This window comes from Theropithecus gelada, chromosome 12 (assembly GCF_003255815.1).
Source record: "Theropithecus gelada isolate Dixy chromosome 12, Tgel_1.0, whole genome shotgun sequence".
Classification (NCBI taxonomy): Eukaryota; Metazoa; Chordata; class Mammalia; order Primates; family Cercopithecidae; genus Theropithecus; species Theropithecus gelada.
In genome coordinates this window covers 111,353,236-111,361,068 of record NC_037680.1, presented here as the reverse complement: position 1 = coordinate 111,361,068, position 7,833 = coordinate 111,353,236, and positions in this window count along the sequence as shown.

The following is a 7,833-nucleotide window of genomic DNA, read 5'->3' as shown; positions in this document are numbered from 1 at the left end:
ACCCCCAAACCAAATACACCGAGGGCTTTGTGCTCCTACATCCTGTGCTCCCGCCATTCATCCATAACAAAATTACTGTAATCATATCTGCAACGGAGGAGGAATCAAATTTGCTCTTCGGTTCTGCTGTTTGGGTAGAGGTTTTCTCAAGGGGACAGGAAAGATGGATCTTGCCCTTTGGGGATTCAATGGAACTTTTTCTTGGCAAACCGTGTTTTCTAAGATCAGCAGTTGGTTGAAAAGGAACTTGTAGAGTGGTCTGAAAGGAGGTAATCATTACTCCAAGGAGTTCTGCCTCTGCACGGCACATTTCAAAACTTCCATAACAAAAATCCCAGAGGAGGGATGTTCCAGAATTGAGTGGTTGCAGGCTCAGGATAGACATCAAGTTCCTGCCTCTCCCTGCCTTGGAGCTCTGCCTCCCTCGGCTGCTGGCTTGGAGCTCAGGCCTGTCCCCTAGGATCATAGAACAGCCGTAATGGCTGCCCTGGCATGACCTTCTCCTATCGTCCTGCAGAGCAGCAGAAACAGCAGCAGTACCTGCTCCTTCCTGGTACTCTCTCTCTCACTCACCATTGTGATATAACACACATGATACAAAATCCCCAATTTTAACCATTTTAAAGATACTAGTCAATAGCAGGTAACACATTTACAACATTGGGCAACCATCACTACTTTCTAGTTCCAGGATATTTTCATGACCCCAGGAGGACATCTATACTCATTAAGCAGTCTCTCCCATTCTCCCAGCTCCAAGCCCCCAGAAACCATGAGTTTGTCTTCTGTCTCTCTAGATTTGCCATTTCTGGACATCGCATAGAAATGGAATCATGCAGCACGTGGCTTTCATGTCTGCCTTCTTTCACCCAGCATCGTGTCTCTGAGTTCACCCATGGTATAGCACGTACCATTCCATTTTATGGAAGATGCTATTTCGTTGCATGGCTGTACCACATTTTCTTTATCCTGGTTGTCTCCTTTTTAAGAGCAAGGAAGATCTTTCCCAGAGCCCTTGGCAGATATCTCTCCCTGTCTCACCAGCCAGACCTGAATCTGGAGGTGAAGCTTAATCCAAAAACCGGTGGGATGACGGGATGATTGGGGGTGCTCTTCAACCCTCCTGTGTGGGGAAATGTCTCTTTCCTGGGCTTACAGTAGTCTGGAGGAAGCTCCCTGAATGACATGGGACTCTGCCATCAAGCGTGGTGTGGGGAGTGGATTTGGGGCGGCCATCCACAGTGCTGCTGCAGCACCTGGCTCCTAAGCTCATGACCCTCTAGATCTACAGTAACTACAATGAAACGGGCTGTTAAAATGGAAATTTCACAAGGGTTCCAATTTGATAGATGTCATTTACTAAACAACCTATGGATTAGGCCGTTCTTACATTTGCTATAAAGAAATACCTGAGACAAAGTAATTTATAAAGAAGAGGTTTCATTGGCTCATGGTTCTGCAGGCTGTACAAGGATAGTGCTGACGTAGCTTAGCTATGAGGACTTTTACTCACAGCAGAAGGCGAAATGGGAGCTTGGTGTCACCTAGTGAAAGCAGGAGCAAGAGAGAGTGCGGTGGAGGGAGAATGTGTGTGTGTTGGGGGATACACCCTTTTACACAGATCTCGTGTGAACTCAGAGCAAGCGTTCACTCATCACCTAGGAGATGGCCAAACTCATTTATAAGGGGTCTGCTCCCGTGATCCAAACACCTTCCACCAGGCCCCACTTCCAACCCCAGGGATCACGTCTCAATATGAGATTTGGAGGAGACAATCATCCAAACCACATCAACCAATGGGGCCAACTAACTCTTCATTGGTGGAATTTACAAAAGGAAGCCTTCTAAAAGAAGTTTCACAACTCCTAAGCACTCAAACAGAAAATAGAAAGAAAGATGTGAAGAGATTTCTTTGAAGATAAAGGCTGATTGTCCCCCACCCCTGACCCACCCCACTGTCCTCCTCCCTTAAGCCGAGAAGGAACCACTCAAGCGTAGTGACAGGATGTGCTCACGACGCCGCCCTGCAGGGTGAAATGTGTGTCTGCAGCTGGAGAGGCTGACGCCTGCACCTGTGGGTGTGAGAGACCTCCGGGGAACCTGTGGCTGCCAGAGAGCTGCGGGCTGGGACCGACTGGCACTCCCGAGTGTGGTCAGGATGAGGAGCCCCGTATTAATCATGTTTTTTAGCTTCTGTATTTTATGATGCTTTGGCATGTTGATCTGGGAGAGGCCATCGCATTCAAGCTAGCTGATTCCTAGAGAGAGTAACTCCTCCTGCCTCCCGCAAGCCTGCCTGCCGTATGCAAACCAGCCCATCCAAAGCCTGTATCCCCCAGTCGTCTTCTTTATCAATCTCTCCCACTTCAGGCCAGCATTCCCCAGTCCTAATCACTCCAAGGCCAGGTACCAGACAGCGAGGGACAGGTCCTACACCCCAGAGCCTGCTGACCTTATTCTAACTCGCCGCTCTAGCCCTGCCCACCCTGTTTTACCCATTTCTCCCCACAAAAACCACAGTAAAGACTCTTGCTACAGTCTCCCTCACTTCTGCCTCCTGGCCACCTCAGTGCTTCCCCGTGTGGCCCTGCATAGGATGGTGGCCTCCTCTTCTTGGCAACTGTGAGTAACAAACTTTTCAACGGCGGCCGTCTTCTGGTCTGTTTGCCTCACCATACCTGAATACTAATAAAGCCTACATTTTAAAACAAGCATGCAAATGCTTCCTGGGGACCTGATGCAGCCCACACAGAAGAGACAACTGGTGTGAGTCATCTTGGATCCTGTCCACAAGGCCCCCAAGAAGGTCAAGTGGCCCCACTCCAGCAGTACTATGAATGCCAGAGATCTGGGGCTAGGAGGAAGAAACACGTCAGTCTGCATGCATCAGCCTGGGTCATTGGAGCCACAAAAGGGAGAAGCCCAGGACAGAGTCAGCCCAGCAACTGGTGGCCCCAGCAAAGGCAGCATCACACTTACTGCTCTGAGGAATTCTTTCTTTCTTTTTTTTTTTTTTTTTCTAAGATGGAGTCTCTCTCTGTGGTATAGGCTGGAGCGCAGTGGTGCAATCTCGGCTCACTGCAGCCTCCACCTCCTGGGTTCAAGCAATTCTTCTGCCTCAGCCTCCTGAGAGCTGGGATTACAGACACTCACCACCACACCTGGCTAATTTTTGTATTCTTAATAGAGACGGGGTTTCACCACGTTGGCCAGGCTGGTCTCAAACTCCTGACCTCAAGTGATCTGCCTATCTCAGCCTCCCAAAGTGCTGAGATTACAGGTGTAAGCCACCAGCCCTGCTCCAAAGAATTCTGCACAGGCTGGTTCTTTCCTGGCATTCTTTCTCTTTGAAACATTCTGACCAGCAGAAGATACTGTGTCCTGTGAGTGGCCCTGGCTGGGAACTACTGGTCGACCCACCCTGCAATAGTAATATTTCACTAATATGTCTGGATATTGAGCATCTAATAGAATTTTGGTATTTTCCCCTACCGAATGTCTCTTTTTGCTGTAACGTAGGTTGGAGCATGAACGAACAAGTTGAGAGAGATCTTTGAAGTCACTGCTGTAATTCTTTCTTGTTACCAATGAGAAGTAGAGTCTGAGACAAGCGTCGTGGTTTTTCCTTGCTCAGCAGATAGCTAATCGGTGGCTGAGCTCAAGCCAGATCTCAGCCTTGAACATAATCGTGTAAGGGAAGAAACTATAATTAGGTAGTCAAATAAAAATGATGCCAATATGCATAATTGAGCTCCATTACCTGGTGCCTCTAAAACATTAGATGGATTTTGTTATAGGGATGGAAAAGAGTGATCAGCCGATCCTTTCCTCTCTAATGTAAACTCCAAACTGGCAGTCATCTGCTCTGTCCTGCGTATTGTTACGTCCCAAGCAACGTGCCTGGCATATTGAAGGTGCTACAGGAAATGCCTGTTCAGAGATTAAATGAAGAGTAACAGGTTTAAAGTCATTTTATCTTACCTATAAAGTTATTGGGTGTCTGCAAAGAAATTTTGTCATTGGAAATTTTGTTTTACAGTTAATTATAATTTTATGACGTCATCTGTGTTATCCCTTCAAGAATGTACTGAGCATATTCTTGAGCATTTTTATCTCTCTTTCTTGACATTTTAAAGGTTCAGATACCAATAAAGGCATTTGCTGTGATTAAATGTTGCTTTAGGTACAAGAAGGAGGGGGCGTGGGCTGAGGCGTGGCAGTCAGTGAGTTTGTGCTGACCATGTCTGACTGCCCAATTCGTCCCGGAGCTTGGATGTGACGTGTGTGTGTGTGTGTGTGTGTGTGTGTCTGCTGGGAATAGGGTGCCTTTGTAGTTAATTTGATTAATGTAGTAGGCAGAATAAAGGTCCCCCAAAAGATGTCTTAAGCGCTGACCTGTTACCTTACATGGCACAAGGGAAGTAAAGTTGCAGATGGAACTAAGATTGCTAATCATCTGACGTTAAAATTGGAAGATGATTCTGCATTACCTGGGCAGTCCTAATGTAATCACAAGGACCCCTAAAAGTGGAAGAGAGGGCAGGAGAGGAGTCAGAGTTGGAGAACACAGTGGAAGCAGCTCAGGGTGATGTGCTGTGAGAAGGACTCAGCCCAACCTTGCTGGCTTTAAAGATCCAAGAGGGCCATGTGCCATGGAGTGCAGGGGTCCCCAGGAGCTGAAAACAAGAAGAAAGCATGTTCTCCTCTAGAGGCTCCAGAAAGGAACCTGGCACTGCTGACACCTTGGTTTCAGCCCAGCGAGACCCGTGCAGGACTTCAGCCTCCAGAATTGTAACACAATGGACACATTTATATTGTTTTAAGCCCTGACTTTGTGCTAATTTGTTACAGCAGCCATGGGAAATTAACAAAGTCAACTTGGATGGAGAGTGAGACATGCATGTTAAGCCTACAAACATGAATGATGATTGATTTATCAAAGCTAAAGCATTGAAGCTTACTCTGTGCCATCGAAGGTAATTGTGCTCATCCAGTCACTGGAAATATCTGGAGGGGATGCTGTATTATGGAGAGTCATTGCCTGTCATCCCTCTGTAGGCTATAGGGAAGGTAAGCCAGCCAGCACGTTTTTATTAGGTTAGTCAGGTCTTTACTATCGAATAAGAAAAACCAGAAGAAGAGTGGGTTAGAAATCTGAGGACCACATCAATCACACCTTTTGTGTAAGCGGCATATTTTATTGCCTTTTATCATTCATAAAAGACGGAGCTGCCAGCGTCTGATGACTGTCAGATGTATAAATTATATTCTACCTGCTTTAAGAAGAGTGCGGTTGCAAGTCCCTAATGGTGTGGAGGCACACGGCAGCTCTGACGGGATTTCCCAATTTTACTCTCCATCACCTGCAATGACTGCGAAATGAGATGAAAAATTCAACCCAAGTTACATGAGGATGTTCCCAGGCTCATGCAGGGAATCTTCAGTGAGAATGAAACTCTTGTTTTTTCCTGAATCTGACATACCTTGGGTCTTTGAAGTTGGTAAGATTAGAATCATATGTGCAAAATGATGTAGTATCAATTCGTTTCAGAAACTTTAATACTTTTGCCTTTTAGCTAAAGTTTTAAAAACATCATGTTTTTGATTTTCATTTTTAATTCAATACCGTGTTTTAAAGAAGCTTCGTTGGCTCTAAAGCTTTCGGTTGAGCTTTTCCTGCAAATACTCTGTGATGCCAGTTTCTAGACCTGAACTTTATTAATGTGGACACCGAGGCTGCCTTTCAGCCAAAGGTTTTGCCCTGGGCAGATAGGGGAGTACTTTATCAGCCTGCTCTCCTCTTACTTAGGCACATAGAGTATTTAGTCAAATCAACACTGGCTTCTCTCTTGACCTTCCATTTATTATTCCTGACACCAGAACCTGGCTGGAGAAGGACACATCGAGGCTGCCTCCAAGTCATGAAATTGTCCAAACAGGATTTCTCTGAAGTCACGAGAGCTGGAGAGAAAAATCAAATTATGTGATGCAACAAATACTTTTTTCCTTCTCACAAATTCCAGATGACGAAATGTGACTCTCTCCCAGGCTGTAGTGCTTTGCTGAGGTCTCACCTGATGTGCTGGTAAATGGTACTCATTCCTTAGACACACCACACATCACAAAAACCCGATGACTTCTTCAAACTCAAGGAAGGCTGAGCAATGCCTCTGTTAGCATGGACTGCTGGGTCACTTCTCTTGGGGACCTGAGTGGAAGGAGAAAGCTCGAATCCATGAGTGGGGTTTCACCCATTTGCCCTATTTGTACACGTGCACAGTCTTTTGGGGACACGTTTAATGATGATGGCCGCTGATGGAAGGTGTTGTTCAGTAGCTGAGGGTAAGACCTGAATAGAGCAAGCCCAAGCTCTGAGCTCATGGAGTTTCACGCAAGCCAGGAAACAGACTGGAAGCAAGTCGACAAGGTGCTGTGTTAGATGAGGTGGTCAGGAAAGGTTTTGGTGGAGGGGGGGGAGACATCTGAAGAGAGGAGGAAGAGAAGGTTTGAGTGATACATACACCTGCAGGCATAGGACAGCATATGCAAAGACTCTGAGGTTTGTGCATACAGCTGGAGGCAAAACCAGGAGCAAGACTGGGGCACAGCAGAGCAAGTGGGAGGGGTGTGAAACTTCACGGGAGGGGCCTTGGGAGCCTGTGATGAGGACTTCAGACTGTGATGGATACTCGTTGGAACCTCTGAGCAGGACTGTGTCTTGACTAGATTCCTGTTTTAAAGGAATCATTGTGGTTGCCATTTGGAGAAAAGATCAGAGGATCAAAAGTAGAAATAGAGAATGCAGTAAGGAGGAAACTAGAGTGATCTGGGCAAGAGGTGATGGGAACTCGACTTAAGGTGAGAGCAGAGGAGGTGGTCAGAAACAGATGAGTTCTTATTCTGTTACGTAGGTTGAACCTGTAGGATTTGCTGAAGGGTTGGATGGGAGAGACAGAGAGAGAGACTGTGAAAAAGAGAAACGTGGGGCAGAAAGAAATGAGGAGGAGAGGAAGGAGGAGAGGAAAGGAAGGAGGGGGGGAGGGAAATAAAGAGAAAACTCCAAGGTTTCTAGCCTAGAACCTTGTGAAATCTTGTCGTTTATTTTCTGAAATGGACAGACTGACAGTGGGGAGGGCAGTCATGTGGAGGGAGGGAGGGATTGGGAGTCTGCTTTGGCCATGTTAAGTGTGACTGCCCATTCGATGTCCAAGCAGCATCAATAATGCCCAGTGTGGAAGGACGTTTTCTAGTCCTGGCTGAAATGCGTGAAGCTCTTGTGTTGGTTAAAGGAGGGGCTGGTGTCCTCATTTGCATCTGCCCTTCTTTGCTCCTGCCACCCATTATGGGTGAGCCTGGGGCCATCGACTGCCTTTCTAATGGCTTTGCTGCTGCCTGGCTCACCTCTCTTCACCAGTTCATCCTTCACTCCACTGCCCAAATGATCTCTCTGCAACATGAATCTAATTGTGTTACTGCCACTGCATGATTTTCTAAGGCTCAGTATAACCTTTGGAATACAATTCAAACCCTGGGCCTCTCCTGGCCTGGCTCATCCACTCACTCCTCTCTGCAAGTCATGCTCCAGCAATACTCAGGAATTACGATCATAACAAAGAAAATAACACACTTTCTTGAATGTTCCTATGTGCTCAGCTCCATGCTGAGTGCTTTTCATGCATTATCTCACTTAATGCTCACATAAACTATACAAGGTAGTTGGTACCATTACTTGTACTTTACAGATGAGAAAATTGACATTTAGAGAATTAAGAATTACATTAAGTAAATTTCTCAAGCTCTCGTGGCTTATAAAGACTGTTAGAACTTGATCCA